Source organism: Macaca mulatta, chromosome 20 (assembly GCF_049350105.2).
Source record: "Macaca mulatta isolate MMU2019108-1 chromosome 20, T2T-MMU8v2.0, whole genome shotgun sequence".
Classification (NCBI taxonomy): domain Eukaryota; kingdom Metazoa; phylum Chordata; class Mammalia; order Primates; family Cercopithecidae; genus Macaca; species Macaca mulatta.
The window spans coordinates 56,725,550-56,742,937 of record NC_133425.1 but is presented as its reverse complement, the minus strand read 5'-3'; positions in this window follow the sequence as shown (position 1 = coordinate 56,742,937).

Genomic DNA, 17,388 nt, shown 5'->3' with positions numbered 1-17,388 from the left:
AAAAATTTTACCTGGGTAAAAAGAAAAATAAAATATCATTTTATCTGTGAAAGAGATGGCAAACTACTTAGAAAAAAAACAGGCATGTAAACTATTTTCTCTGAAGAGTACTTTTGAGATGTCAATGGGATTTATTTTTTTCAGCAAACATCTTCATGACAAACTGCCTTTTGCCTTTCAATTTTGTTGGTGGTTGTGTTGCTGCCAGAGTATGTGTTGATTTTTGTTTAGTTTTATTGAAAGTATACATTGTACACACCATTTGCTAAATGAGGGGGCATCAGAGAATAATAGAAATCTCGTAGGTCTTAGAGAGCTGATTGGTACTCAGATACATTTGGACGGATTTTGTAACAGTCTTTAAAAAGATAAAAATTGTTATGTTCATAGGAATCCCATGAGATTCTTTTACATACTCCTTAAGGATTTTGTTGTTGTTGTTTCATATTCCTTTATCTTTAAAAAAAAAATGTATTATCAAACTCTGTATTTTCAGAGCCAGCAGAGTTCTTACCATATTTTACATGCTTAGTAAATGTCTTCCATTAAATGAATGACTAGGACTAAAATAATTTTCTTCTATCTCCATGTCATAACTCCTGTGGGCCAAACTTGCCTGAAGGCCCCAAAATTTTCAACACTGAGCTCCCATCTGGTCTCACTTTTCCTCTCTGAATTGGTGTGATCAATTCTTTCTGGTTACACAGTCTATTGTGGTGAGAACTTCTAGAAGGTGAGCTTCTTGAGAATGTAAAACTCACAATCCAATGTCCAAGTGAACACTCAAAAAGTACAATTCTCAGTGCATTTCTGGAATAGCTCATTTTTAGGCATAAATTACTCTGGTCAAAATGGAGATTTTTTTCTAATAATCTGTTCCATTGTGGATGCCTTACGCATTCCCTACCAGTAGTTTGCTTTGTCTGTGAATATGAATGGACAATTTGATGCCTCTCATCTTGTATTCCCTCGGTATCCATGTGATAATATCCACATGTCTCTCAGTGACTTTTGCTTTAAAGGGGACAGCCAAAGGTCTGAGCACCAGTGAGAACCTGGGATCTTCATGTACAAAATCATCTGCTTTCAGGCACAGTTCATTCCCTTTAATGACCTCTGACTCGGCTTACCTCTCATAGCATCTCCTCTTTCACTCAGAATGATTTTAAGGGCACCTATGGTTTTCATTCCCATGTAGAAGCTGATGACTCACATCTTTTTCTTCCTACTCCTTACTTTCTTCTCCTAAACAATAGTCACATATATGCATTAAATCCATTTCCAAATTCAGCATTTACCAAAGAAGAGTCTTCACGCAAAATGGTCAAAAGAGTTAAAAATACTCCTCTCATTTTATATGAAACATTTTTTAAGGGTAGCAACAAATAACAAAGCCATGTGTCTTTTAATGATTCTAGATGGCTCTTTCCCATGTGGTCCCTACACTTTTTTGCTCCAGATTCCTGGTGGTTCCACCTCCTGAGTATGTGTCAGTGCTATGAGATAAGTTATCTCTCATGAGGGAGTGTGTGTGGGAGTGGTCCCACATACACATTATTAAGTCCAATCCTTGCAATAAATCTTTGAAAGATGCCTTTTATTGCCTTATCAATGAGAAAACTGAACTGTGCCTAAGCTCCTTCAGCTAGCAAGTGGTAAACCCATCTTTGTTCTCAAGTCTGGTTGAGATCATAGCTGATATAATGTTTTATGCACCACTGTTTTTTGATTAGGAAGATAGCGTTGAAATACGTGTACTTCTATTCCTGTGTCTTTCTCACCAATTTCCTAGGGTAATCTGGGCTGTATCTAACCATTGCTGATGAAATAATGTTTTAAAAGGTATTCTAAGGAATTGCCTTGAAATCACCCACTCTCTTACTTGCCTGGAGGTGATTACAGTGTCTCTAAATGAAATTAAAGACATACCTTTTCCCTACTTAAGTGACCCAAGCACCCCTAAGAGAGAATCTCGTCTGCTTAGCATACTTCAGGGGCTGCTGAATTATTTGTGCTGCACTACAAGGTCACTATAATTGCTCACTAGCTATCAATTGTTTGACAATGGGGTGTCATCCATCAGCCTGTAACTTTCATTGCCAAGTGCATTCTATTTTTATATACCCATGAACTCACACATTTAGCAGAGACAGGAAGATGTCTTTCTCTATAGGATAAGCAATGAATTGTGTGTTTCATCTGTAATATGTTATTTTACAACATATTATTCAGAAATATCCTTTGCTACAGACAAAAAAGACTTTGAAAAAATTGATCTCTTCCTTCTTAAAAACTACCTTTTTTCTGTGAAGGTTTGCTACAAAGAGCAGATTGAAAAAAATGCCTCCTATTCTGCCATTTTATAAAATACGTCTCAGCAAATAGTCATAAATCTGTCAGATATTGCAACCCAGTTTGGTATTATATACTAGGAAAATGAACTCAATAGCAATATAATCTTACTTTCCAATACAACTGAACTCAGGGAAAATATCTTAGGAAGAATGCAGGCATAGAGAGCAAATAAAATCTAAGCACCACAGATATAAAGAAGTTTATGATGGCATATACAACTTTGGATATTGGTGTTTTCCTTTTATTAATTCTAACACAAACCCTCAATCATATCCTTTTTTAATTTGGTTTATTATTTTTCCCTTTTTTTCTGAGAAGAGTGAAATTACATTTTATCTCTTATCTATGTTTTTGTTTGTTTAGGTTCATCTTTCCATTAAAAATATTATTGGAGCCCTATTTAGATATTAGCCAATTTACACAAACCATTTTCTCAGAGTTGACTCACTGGTTATCTGTATCATAGAGATTTATTGATTTCTTTTACTTGAAAATCAGATAGTGTGTTTCCATTTATTAAATTGAAATTTTAATTGAAAAGTGAACAGAGAGAACTCAAATTATTGCTTGGCAGTGTTTGACGGTTCCAACTTTTTAACTGCTTTGCCTTAGTGAGAAGACTGACGTATTTAGCTAATTCAAAAAACACTATTCAATTTTTTAAAAGATCATTTTTTGCTTGTGGTAGAGAGGACATGCTGACTTCAAGTTTTTTTCTCACCTAAGCCTTTGGAGAATGATAATCAAGCGAATGATTTAAAGGAGATGGAGTTGATTGTTCCTTTTTGCAATAAGTCTGCCCTTCATTCCCACTACACCACAATTCAGCAAGTATTTATTGAGTAATGTAGAAATCAGACAGCAGAAGTTTGGGAGAAAGAGTATGAAGTAGTGGTAGTTTCAATAAGAAGGACCTTGGTTTTGTTGTGTGATAATCAGTCAGAGAAAAAAATGGCTCCTCATTGATCTAAAATACAGAGTCGTTAATTTCACTCACTGTGCCTTTTATGATCTAGCTGTTCCTTTCCTCCCCTGCCTCATCACTTATGACTATGCCACTTTTTCTCCTCCAAATTCCACGCTTCAGTCAGAGTAAATTTCTTTCAGTTTCATGAAAAAGTCAACTGTCTTTTTGCCTACAAGACTTTAAACACTGTATACTTTTTGCACAGATTATTGTCATTCTTCTCTCCATCTTCCACTACTTCGTCCTTCCTGAGATCAGAGATCAAATACAGTTTCCATGAAGCCTTCATTAGATGCTCCATTCTGAGTACCAGGGACTTCACTCCTCCTATCCTGGTTTCACGACATTATACTGTAGTTCCTTATTTAATTATTGGAGTTTCACAATAAACTCAGAAAGGGACAGAGGTTGCCTTGCCTAGTGTTGAATCCTAAATTCCAGATTACAGATGTCACCAATGAGAAGCATTTCAGGTAGAGAGGAGGACATAGTAAAAGGCATGGGTTTAGGAGAGTTATCGAATGTGCTAAAGGCATAATAGGAATTCCAGGTATTCTGAAGAAAAAAATTTTAATAAATGAGGTGTAAAAATTTACCTTGGAGTTATAGTGTATAGTAAATGCCAGGATAAACACTTTGAACTTGAATCTATAGGCAATGGGATGATATTTAACATAATCAGACTGGACATTGTTTTCTGAAACTCAGGAACTAAGACCATAAACATGTTACATGTGAGTGTATACATGGAACGTAGACTAAAAAAACACAAATTACATATGAAGCCAAAAATCCATATTAATATGAAATTAATATTATTAATACTGGAGAAAGAAAGGAGATTAGCATCAGTGAGGCACCTGCTATGTGATAGATAACCTGTAATGTACCATCTCTTTAATGCTCACTAGTCCTCTTTGGGAAAATTCACAGTGTCTTTTTTAATATGAGAAAAACTAAGGGTTAGGGAAGTAATGCACATTAAACTTCAAAAACTTCAAATGCAGGATTCTTTTTTTCATTGTTTTTAAATGCTTAGAACACACCCTAGAGCTAGTTACATAATAATCCCTCAATATTTTTGCAGATTCCATTTAATAAGCATGTTTATTTCATACGATCTCAAACTTCAGGTAAGTCGGATTACTTTCTTATATACAAAACATAAATAAGATATGTCTTCATCAGCTTGGGATGTCATAACAAAATACCATAGATTCAGTTTCTTAAACAATAGAGATTTATTTTCTCAGAGTTCTGCAGCCTGTAAGTCTTGAAATCAGGGTACAATCATGGTCGGGTTCTGGGGAGGGCTCCTTCTGACTTGCAGATGAATGCCTTATTGCTGTGTGCATGCATGGCTTTTCCTCAGTGTCTGAGTGTGTGTGTGTGTGTATGTGAAAGAGAGAGAGAGATAAAAATAAAAAGAGAGAGACAGAGAGAAAAACAAAGGGAGGGCAGAGAGAGAGAAATCTCTCCTTTCGTATTCTTATAAAAGTACTAATCTCATTATAAGCATCTCATTGGCATGACTCATCCAAATCCAATTATCTCCTAAAGGCCCCATCTCCAAATACAATCACATTGTGGGTTAGGGCTTTAACATGTGAATTTTGGGGAGCACGAACATTCAATCTGTAGCTTTACATCTGATCCCTCAACATTCATGTCCTAGGATATGCAAAATACAATCCTTCCATCCCAAGGGCTCCCAAAATACTTAACTCATACGAGCATCAACTCTTGATTCCAAAATTCAAATATCATCAAAATCAGAAGTGCATGAAAACTGAGGTATGATACTTCCTGAGGCAAAATTCCTCTCCCGCTGTGAGCTTGTGAAACCAGGCAAGTTACGTACTTCCAAAATATAATGCGGAGGCAAGCAAGGGATAGGCATTCTCATTCCAAAAGAAATAAATAGGAAAAAAGAAAAGAATAACAAGTCCCAAGCTAGTGCAAAACCAAGCAAGGGGAATTCTAGATATTGTAATGTTTGAGATTAACCTTGGTTGATTCTCTGTCCTCCAGGCTCAGTGGGGCAATAGCATCACCCTCATGTCTCTAGGCGTGTCTTGCCCCTGTGGCTCTGTCTGGTGGAAGTCACACTTTCAAGGATCTAAGTGGCTTTGCCTCACTGGCCCCGTGTGGTAGTCCCCCACCGATGGATCCATAGTGAAGTCTTGTGTCCATCTCCTTTACTTCAAACTTAAAGTATTCTCACTTATATAATCTCATAAGCTTTTTACCAAGTCATAATTTTTACCACTCTTGGTTTTATCTTCTAGATGTGCTTTCTAGTTTCCCAATATGAACAGGCTGAGAACCTTTCAAATTTTTAAGACTTGGATCCATTTTGCATAACAATTTCTCCTTCAAATTATCTCTCTTCTTTCAAATTTTTACTACAAGCAATCAGGAGGAACCAAGGCACACTTTCAACACTTTGCTTAGGAATCTCCTCAGCTAACTATCCAATTTCATTGCATACTAGTTGTAACTTCCCCAAAACATTAGAACACAGTTCTTTTCCTCTTTATAACAAGAACAATCTTTTTCCAGCTTCCAGTAACATGTTTCTCATTTTCTGTCAGATACCTCATCAGGATGCCTATAGCATTAATATATTCAGCATGCACCTTAAACCCTTCCTGTCTGTACTCATTATCTAGTTCTAAAGCTGCTTTTACATGTTTAGGTATTTGTTGTAGCAGCACCCCACTTCTTAGTAACAAAAGTTGTCTTAGTCAACTTAGACTTTCATAACAAATACCACAGATTATGTGGCTCAGAAAACAAATTCAATTTTCTCAGATTTTGGGAGAATTGAAGTCTGAGACAGCTTCTGGTGAAGGCACTCCTCCTGGTTTGCAGACAGATGTTTTTTCACTGTGTGCTTACGTATTCTTTCCTTAGTATGTGAGTGTTGAGAGATGTATCTCTTTCTCTTCTTATAGGGACATTAAATCCATCATGAGGACCCTACCCTCATAAATCCATCTAACCCCAATTACCTCCTGATGGCTCTAGTTTCAAATATGCATTGGGGGTTAGGATTTCAACACATAAATTTTGGGGGATGCAAACATTCAGTCCATAATAATACATGCAATTGTAAGAGATTTGCCTCAAGTCACTCTGCTGGGTTCAATAGTGTCCCTTGAACCTGGGAGGAGGAGGTTGCAGTGAGCCAAGATCATGCCAGTGCACTCCAGCCTGGGTGACAGAGCGAGACTCTATCTCAAAAAAAAAAAAAAAAAAAAAAGTCCATCCAAAATTTGTGTCCTTCCTGGAACCTCAGACTATGAACTTATTTTGAAATAGGGTTGTGCAGATGTGATTAGTTAAGATGATGTTATACTGGATGATGGGCTCCTAATCCAATATGACTTGTGGCCTTACTAGAAGAGGGGAAGAGATACAGAGACAGACATACACAGAGAACCACAAATGACAATAAAGGAAAACATTACAATGATGCATCTACTAGCAAAGTATTGCCAGCAAACACCAGAAACTAAGAGAAAGACACAAAACAGATTGTCCCACTAGGGCCTTCAGAGGGATCATGGTCCTGCCAATACCTTGATTTCAGATTTCTAGCATCCATAACTGTGAGATAGTACATTATTTTTGTTTCAAGCCACTTAATTCTTGGTTTGTTATAGCAACCCTAGAAAATGAATATAGACACAATTGTAGAAAGTGAGTGTAGCTCTTACTTCTGACCCTACATTTAATAATCTGTCAATATATTGGCATAGCATAATGTAAAAATATAAGAGTTATTTGCCCATAAAATCAACAGGGGTGATTTCAATTCTTTTTTTTTTTTTTCTACCTCTATTCTAGATTCTTTTCATCCTCACATAGGTCATAAAATTTATATACAATAGTTACCACTTGCACTGTCTTCCTACAATGGTTATTGGATAAAAAAAGTAAGGAAGAATCTGGTTAAAGTTAAACAGTACAAAATAGCAAATTAAACAATATTTCTTTCATGTTAAACTATATCTATTGGCTATTTTAACATTAAGTGCCTTTCTTTAACAAGTGCCAAGTGCTATAAGTATTTTCAACAGCATAAGGATTCTTAAAATTAGAGAAGTGAAGAACAACACAACCAGTAACCTTATTTTTGTGTTCTAAATTCTCAGGGCTAGTCTCTTGACATGTTTTCTCCCTGGTATGCTGTGATAAGAGGAGATAAAATAATTCTAGAGTCTCATTACCTCCTCCTTTAGTCTCCCAAGATGTTTCATGTGTAGGGACATGATAATGGTATTGAATAATCATACCTTTTTCTAAAGGTTTACATTTCACACTAAAGAACTTCCTGGAATGTTCAGTTTTAAGTGAAGAAGCTCAAATTTAATCACGACTACAATCCCCTAACAAGATAATTAATCTGGATGGGGAGGGTGGTGGTGATTGTGAGGGGTGTGGGAATGCTCTGTACTTCCCACTCAATTTTCCTGTGAGCCCAATACAGTTCAAATCATAAAGTCTATTAATTAACATTTTTAAAGGTAGTGAATCTCAGGATATCCCGACCATAAGTCAGAGCATTTAAAATATATTTTTTGGAGGCCAGGCACAGTGGCTCATGCCTTTAATCCCAGCACTTTCAGAGGCCGAGGCAGGCCAATCACCCGAGGTCAGGAGTTTGAGACCACCCTGACCAACATGGAAATATCACATCTCCACTAAAAATACAGAATTAGTTGGATGTGGTGGCACATGCCTGTAATCCCAGCTACTCGGGAGGCTGAGGCAGGAGAATTGCTTGAACCCCTGAGGCAGAGGTTGTGGTGAGCCAAGATCATGCCATTTCATTCCTGCTTGGAAAACAAGAGCAAAACTCTGTCAAAAATAAAATAAAATAAAATAAAATAAATAAATAAATAAATAAAATAGAGGGGTGGAGTCCAAGCTTCAGTAGGTATTATTTTAAATATTTTTGGATGATTCTTCTGTACAGTTATGCTGAGAACCCCATTATAGATCATTGTTCCAAGGCACTATTCAACATGTGTGAACAACTTGAGGATATGTAAGGTATTTTGTTTTTGTCTTTGTATGATATATAACTGCTATTCTGTTTGCACAGTATCTGCCTTACATAGTGTAGCAAATGAATGGACAAATTTGCATGTGTTCTTGATTCAATGGAGATTACTTTGGACACTCAACTACTTTCCTTGGAAGCTATTAATATTTACCTTCTGCTTTAGCAGTGGAAGAAATTTTACACTAGGGTGAAGTGTTCAGTAGATGGATGAGCTTGTAGGTGATATAGTAAGACCCTATTAATATTCACTTGACTGAGAAGGCTTTGGATACAAAAAAGAAAGATATCTTCTTTTTCAGGATTGTAGCTTCAAAAACATTAAAAAGGTATAACTTCCTTGGAGGAGTAGAGCTCACCAACTCTGTGTTGCATGAGCAACTAGATGAGAATTAACATAGATATTAGAAAGGTAGAAACAATAATTACATGGCTTGCTAATGATATGTGGTTTTTTTTTTTTTTTTTTTTGAGACGGAGTCTCGCTCTGTCGTCCGGGCTGGAGTGCAGTGGCCGGATCTCAGCTCACTGCAATCTCTGCCTCCCGGGTTCACGCCATTCTCCTGCCTCAGCCTCCAGAGTAGCTGGGACTACAGGCGCCCGCCACCTCGCCTAGCTAGTTTTTTGTATTTTTTAGTAGAGACGGGGTTTCACCGTGTTAGCCAGGATGGTCTCGATCTCCTGACCTCGTGATCCGCCCGTCTCGGCCTCCCAAAGTGCTGGGATTACAGGCTTGAGCCACCGCGCCCGGCTTTTTTTTTTTTTTTTTTTTTTTTGAGGCAGAGTCTTGCTTTGTAGCTCAGGCTAGAGTGCAGTGGCCGGATCTCAGCTCACTGCAAGCTCCGCCTCCCGGGTTTACGTCATTCTCTTGCCTCAGCCTCCCGAGTAGCTGGGACTATAGGCGCCCGCCACCTCACCCCGCTAGTTTTTTTTTTTGTATTTTTTAGTAGAGACGGGGTTTCACCATGTTAGCCAGGATGGTCTCGATCTCCTGACCTCGTGATCCACCCGTCTCGGCCTCCCAAAGTGCTAGGATTACAGGCTTGAGCCACCGCGCCCGGCCTATGATATGATTACCAAATAAACACAGTTATTCTACTGGCAAAAGTCTATTAAAACTGGTAAGAAAGTTAGTTTAAAAATATAACATTTTAATATTAAAATAAATAATTAGATTATATAGTCAGATTTCAATTTAATGCATATGTTTTAAAAAGCTCAAAATGTATAAATCTTAGTAATATGTACAATTAAAATTAATGATCTGGTTCTATAAAATAAAGCAATACTCTATGGGGCAATTTAAAAGGTCATTTTAGTAATTGGAGAGACAGTGTGCAATTATAAATGTAAGACATGCCAGTTCTTCCCAGATTAATCTAAAAAACAAATACAATTCTTCAAAAGAAGACATTGTGAATTAGCTTCTGAATCTTGTTGAAACAATTCTATCATTCATCTAAAAGACAAAATGGCCATGAACTTATTTTTTTAAATTTTTTTTTAAAAATAAGACTACTAAAGTTTGCTAGTCTTAGTACTTTTTTCATTTTACACACCTGAGGTTAAGGAGTTAGACACTTTTAAATTGAATTCTTATTGATATACTATATCTGCAGGCCAAATGACTGACTTTTAAAGCAAAATCTCATTTAGTCTTTTAGTTACTTTTACTATTCTCATTTACGTATATATTCCACAAATTTTGTTGAATACCTTAAAAAGCACTTTTACAGAAAAGCTGATAAGGAGACGATGATGGTCAGAGAGAAATGAGCCCATAAACTATGTCAAGTTACACAATGAAAATACAGTCTGTGGGCCTGGGGTTAGCTACCTCCTCTGATGTGCGTTTTTCTCCAGTTTCTTCAGCAAATGTGTGGGGGAATTTGAGAACATTTGGGGAAGTGTACTGTACAAAACACTGGACTGGAAACCAGTGCCCCTGGAATCTCTCCTAAATACGGCCACTCACTTTGTTTTTCTGGTCTCACTCATTCTATTCATAAATGGAGCAGTAGGAATCTATAAGTTCACATGTGTTTGCAATCTTCTTGAATGCATTTACCTACTTTAAGCAGGATTTCATTATAAGTCAGAGAGAATAACCTTGACATTTAGATTGATTTAAATGCAACATAAATACCTGCTTGAACTGTATTTCAAAGTTTCTACAAAATCAAAGCGTGAAACGAATATAGTAGTTTGTATGTATGTTATATGTTATCTTTTTTTTTCTTCCAAAAAGGGGGAAAAACCCCTAAGAATCAGTTGTCATTGGAAAGAAAGTACCAATGTAATTCATACTGAAAAGAAATCTAAATGACAAAAATGTTAATACATTATTGATCTTTCTAGGCATTTTTACAATTGGCTATAGAAGAAAAGTTGCCAATGATAGCAGCGAGATATTCATAATATATACTGGTGAATGTAGGAACCCAGTGTTCTTCAAGTCAAGAGTAATTTAAATGCAATTGATTTTTTCTTTTGGTTTGGAATTTGAGGACATAAGTCATTCACTCTCAATTCTTTGATACAGAAGTAAAGAAAATTGAAATTTCCATTCACAGATAACATAAAAAGCAATAACAAAATAATAATTTTTGCAGTTTTCCTCCTTTAATCTGTATACATAAAATATTTTCTAAAATATTACTTGTAATGACAGCATATAATTTTATCATATGCTTCTACTATAATTTGTATGTTTTATATTTTATTATGGTTTTCTAGAATACAATTCCATGCTATTCTAGAAAACATTTGGAGAGTCTTATAGAGAAATACTCACCCACATCCAGGGTTGTTTTCTTAAAATAATTTGAAGATAACAAAATAAGATCATAAATTTTAAAATGTCCTTTAAGAGTAGAATCTCTTCACGTTCTGTCAATGGAAAGACTTGCCTTTTTAAATGAAGCATTTGATAAGCTATTAAAGTTAAAATCTTTAGGAAGACATGCTTTTCTAAGGAGGTTCAAGCTTCAGTTTTCTTATAGATGTTGAATCACTGCTACACTGCCACAAATAATGCTGGGATTGACAAAGGACTTACGAGAAAGTAAACTGAAATTCTTGATCCTGAAAAATTTTGGAAAACTTTAGGAATGGGAGTAGAAGGGAAGGGAGCTATTCAATTGGATGACTTTTATTAAGTGGCTGCTTTGTAAAGCCCTCCTTTTTTTTAATGAAATCTGTAGTAAACTTGAGATTCCTCGTGAGTCTGATAGATTTGTTTATGGTGGTTGGGAAGTTGAAAGTCTTTCTTCTAGGTAGGTGCAGATTGAGCAATGGCTCCTGTGAACATCTGACAATGTCCTATTACACCTGTTATTGAAATTAGGTCTCAAATCTGTCTCCTCTGCTAAATTTCATAGTTCATTATTTTAGTTCAACAACCTTTTATTACTTGCCTGGATTATTCTCTCTTTCTCTCTCTCTCTCTTTCTCTCTCCCTCTCTCTCCTGTTCTCCCAGTTTGAAAGTTAATACATATTTCTAAATATTTCTTAGAAGTAATTGCCTTTGGAGAAGGAATTCCATTTATGTTCCTACCAAAATTTTATAAAATTATATCCCTGAACCTATTCTTACAATGGACAATTTCATTTTAAAAAATTTAAAGGGAAATGTGATAATCCCTATTCTTTCAGTTTGCTTTACACGTTTATTAACTGTTTGCATTAATTCGTTTGTCTTTTGTGAATTATTTGTTTTATGTCTATTTTGCTATTGGAAAGTTTATCTTGTTTTCATTTATTTAAAAGAGATTTATACACATGAAATGTGTTAATATGTTTGATTTTTATATGCTATACATATTTATACACAAACATATCTTTACAAATATTTTTAAATTTTTATCAACTTTTCCCATGTACTTTCTGATTTTGATATTGTGTTACTCCATTCTCACACTGCTAATAAAGACATACCTGAGACTGGGTATTTTATAAAGAAAAAGAGATTTAATGGACTCATAGTTCTGCATGGCTAGGGAGGACACACAATCATGGTGGAAGACAAAAGCAGAGCAAAGGGACTTCTTACATGGCAGCAGGCAAAGGAGATAGGACTTATGCAGAGGAACCTCTGTCTATAGACCCATCAGATCTCATGAGACTTATTCATTATCATGAGAATAGCATGAGAAAGACCCACCCCCATGATCCAATTGCCTCCCACCAGGTCCCTCCCATAACGTGGGAATTGTGGAAGCTACAATTCAAGATGAGATTTGCGTGGGGACAGAGCCAAACTATATCAGGTATCTTGTTCAAAAATCCCTTTCGTACAAAGATTACATAAATATTTATGCATTATTTCAAATAACATTAACTTTCAATTTAGTTTTAAAATATTTACCTCATATTGATACTCTTACGTATATTGTGTGAAATAATAATCTACCATTATACTTCTTTCAAATAGTTGGTCAATTTCACAAGACAGTTTATTGAATTGGTCGCTCTTTAATTGTTTAAAATACTAAAATAGCTTTGTTTGCGTTGCATACTTTATTTAATCTGCCGCAAGTCTGTTTCTCTCTCCCTCTGCCAATGCTACACTATTTTACATATAATAGCCATAGTTTAAGTTTCAAATTCTGGCTGGCAAACTCCTACTGAATTGTATATTTCATTGATTATACTTGTAGATTGATTTTAGAATATTTCAAAATTGCTTTTATTATAATATTTTAATGTCAGAGATTGTATTAGTTCATTTTCACACTGCTGATAAAGATATACCTGAGACTGGGCAATTTATAAAAGAGAGAGGTTTAATGGCCTTACAGTTCCATGTGTCTGGGGAGGCCTTACAATCATGAGAAAAGGTGAAAGGCACATCTCACATGGCAGCAGACAAGAGAAGAACAGCTTGTGCAGGGAAACTTCCATTTTTAAAGACATCATGTCTTGTTAGACTTATTCACTATCACAAGAACAGCATGGGAAAGGCCTTCCCCCATGATTCAATTACCTCCCACTGGCTTCCTCTCATGACATATGGGAATTGTGGGGGTTACAATTCAAGATGAGATTTGGGTGGGGACACAGCCAAACCATATCGTTCTGCCCCTGGCCCCTCCCAAATCTCATGTTCTCACATTTGAAAACCAATCATGCCTTTCCAACAATCCCCCAAAGTCTTATTTCAGCATTAACTCAAAAGTCCACAGTCTAAAGTCTCATCTGAGACAAGGCAAGCCCCTTCTGCATAGCAACATGTAAAATCAAAAGCAAGTTAGTTAGTTACTTCCTAGATACAATGAGGGTACAGGTATGGGTAAATACAGCCATTCCAAATGGGAGAAATTGGTCAAAACAAAGGGGCTACAGGGCCTATGCAAGTCCAAAATCCAGCAGGGAAGCCAAATCTTAAAGCTCCAAAATGATCTCCTTTGACTCTATGTCTCACATCCAGGTCATGCTGAAGCAAGAGGTGGGTTCCCACAGCCTTGGACAGCTCCACTTCTGTGGTTTTGCAGAGTATACATCCCTCCTGGCTGCTTTCACGGGCTGGCATTGAGTGTCTGTGGCTTTTCCAGGGACATGGTGCATGCTATTGATGGATCTAGCATTCTGAGGTCTGGAGAACTGTGGCCCTCCTCACAGCTCCACTAGTTGATGTCCCAGTAGGGACTCTGAGTGAAAGCTCTGACCCACATTTTCCATCTGCACTGCCCTAGCAGAGGTTCTTTTTAAGGGCCCCCCAGCACTCCCATAGCAAATTTTTTCCTGGGCATCCAGGCATTTCCACACACCCTCTGAAATCTAGAAAGAGTTTCTCAAACCTCAATTCTTGACTCCTGTGCACATGCGGGCTCAACACCACTGTTAAGGCTTGGGGATTCCACCCTCTGAAGCAACAGCCCGAGCTGTTTCTTGGACTCTTGTAGTCATGGCTGGAGTGGCAGGGACACAGGGTACTAAGTCCCTTGAGTGCACACAGCAGAGGGACCCTGGGCCTGGCCTGCGAAACCATTTTTTCCTCCCAAAGTCACATTTTCACCATTGTCTTGGTGATTAACATTTGGCTCCTCATTACTTATGCAAATTTCTGCAGCCAGCATGAATTTCTCCTCAGAAAACGGGATTTTCTTTTCTATTGAATTGTCAGGCTGCAAATTTTTCAAACTTTTACATTCTATTTCCCTTTTAAAACTGAGTGCCTTTAACAGCACCCAAATCACCTCTCGAATGCTTTGCTGCTTATAAATTTCTTCCGCCAGGTCCCCTCTCTTTGCCTGCTGCCATCCATGTGAGATGTGACTTGCTCCTCCTTGCCTTCTGCCAGATACCTTAAATCATCTCTCTCAAGTTCAAAGTTCCAGAAATCTCTAGGGCAGGAGCCAAATGCTGCCAGTCTCTTTACTAAAACATAATGATAGTTACCTTTGCTCCAGTTCCCAACAATTTCTTCATTTCTATCAGAGACCACCTCAGCCTGGACTTTATTGTTCATATCATTGTCAGCATTTTGGGCAAAGTCATTCAACAAGTCTCTAGGAATTTCCAAATTTTCCCACATTTACCTGTCTTCTTATGAGCCTTCCAAATTGCTCCAATCTCTGCCTGTTATCCAGTTCCAAAGCTGCTTTCACATTTTTGGGTATCTTCAGCATTGCTCCACTCTACTGGTACCAATTTACTGTATTAGTCTGTTTTCATGCTGCCAATAAAGACATACCCAAAAGAAAGAGGTTTAATGGATGTACAGTTCCACATAGCTGTGGAAGCCTCATAGTCATGCAGGTGAAAGGCACATCTCGCATGACGGCAGACAAGAGAAGAAGAGCTTGTGCAGGGAAAATCCCATTTTTAAAACCATCACATCTTGTGAGACTTACTCACTCTCATGAGAACAGCTTGGAAAAGACCCACCTCCATGATTCAATTACCTCCCACTGGGTTCCTCCCATGGCATGTGGGAATTGTGGGAGTTATAATTCAACATGAGATTCGGGTAGTGACATAGACAAACCATATCAGAGATAGTTCACATTTTCCCCAAATTATTTTAAATTTCTCTATTTTCTATAAGAAATTATAAAACTTTATATTAAATGCTTTTCTGATTTCTGATCTGAAAACAGCCTTTAAGTAGAGGTATTGTTTTCTATTGAACTTGCGGAATGAGCTTCCTGATGCACAGATACTATCATGGACTTTCCCAGTTTAAAACATCTTCCTGGAGTCTCCACTGAAGATATGGTGTAATTTGGTCTTCAGACCACGATATTCAGTCCTTCGTTTCTTCTTCATCTTGATCACCCAGTAGTTAATTTATTAGAATAGGTTCAAACACAGGAGTGCTTATAAAGCACATATTCTTAAGTTCTGTGCTCCAGTACATTTAAAAAATGAGGGATGCATGGTCCTCTTGTGCTGAGCTCTACTCTGAGAGGTGGTGGAAGACCACAGTTTTTAATTTGATTTGTACCTCATTGCAATGCCTTCTCATTGCATAGCATGTGTGCCAAAGTAAAGCTTAAGTCCAGTGCACTTTGGTGGACTGCTTAAAATGATGGCTTAATATTTATATAGCAGTAGAAAGAATATGTCACTATATCACCTAGAATAGTTATTCCTGTTTTCTTTCTGTTTCTTTCTTTTTTTTCTATTTATGCAAAGCTAAAGCAAGTAGGCTGTCATTGCTTGAGAGAAGAGTACAGTAATTTCTGTTATATTTTGAGAGGCCCTCTTATTCCTTGGAAAGAGAAAGTCACTGGAAAGATGAAGATACAGTAGTAGCACTAACTTTGATCCCATGGTTCTTAGAAGTTGCTATTTATATGAAAAAAGGGGAAGAGGGGAGTTGCAAAGAGTTATAACCGTGGCATGCCATGTTCCTTGGGACACATTTGGACCATCTCAGTGCTGAGGGCATGCTATCATTGTCTCTTAAGAATTGATCATGGTCTGCACAGGGATCTGGGCCAGTAAATAGACAAGGATCATCTATCAGAGTGTGCAGGACCATCATTCAATTGTGACCCTGTGTAATAGCAAACAATGTTGGCAGTAATTAACTGAACAGAATTGGGTTTTCTCTATAACCTGCTATTAAAAGAGAATAGATTCCAATTTTGGACAGAGCAACTCTTAAAGAGTTTGGGGACGGCTTGAAGGAGAGGAGTCTCAAAAGAAGGAAACTAGATTTCTTGCTAATAAATTAGGGGTTCATCTTATTAGATAAATCAAGAGTTGTGACTTTACCTCATGAATATATGAACAATACATATTAGCAAAAATTATATTAAAATGTATTTAATAAACATTTTTATTGAATCCCAGAAAAGTCAGTGATCATAAGAACAATGTAATTAGAGTACAGCTATGACTCAGTCACAATAAAGTCAATCTTCAGCTTTATTGTACTGCAACTCTCTACTTTAATTGTGTTCTTTCTTTACTTTAAACTTCTTGTCGGGTACCAAAATTAATAGCCACTTTTAATGCTCACAACTTATAGCACACTACCTAGAATTTAATAGTGGGAAGTATTATTGTTATTGTTTGGTCTGTGCTTCAGCCACCTTACTTCTGTTATATTATTTAATCATTATAAAAGTACTATTTGGTATATTTATTTTAGTATTACAAATTAAGAAACCATGAGTTCAAAATAACTCATGCTTACACAGCAGAATACAAACACAAATCTCTTATCCATTCACCTATGTTATGTTCCTTCCCAAATATTAGGTTAGTAAATATTTCTCGAACTTTTAAGATTGAAGGGATTATAGGAATGGGGAGACTCAATAGACAGCAAAAAGAAACCTAATTTTTCAAAGAGTATTTTTAAATTGCAGTTGATTTTCTTTTTAAAAAACCTTTGAATCTGATGTCTCTGTTTTGTTATAAAGAAGGTTAAATATAAATGAAGAGAAACTCACAAATTGGTTCTAAACATAACTTTTGCTAGTGACTAAAACTTGGAACATGAGTGGGGGGGGTGTGTGTGTGTGTGAGAGATTATCCAGT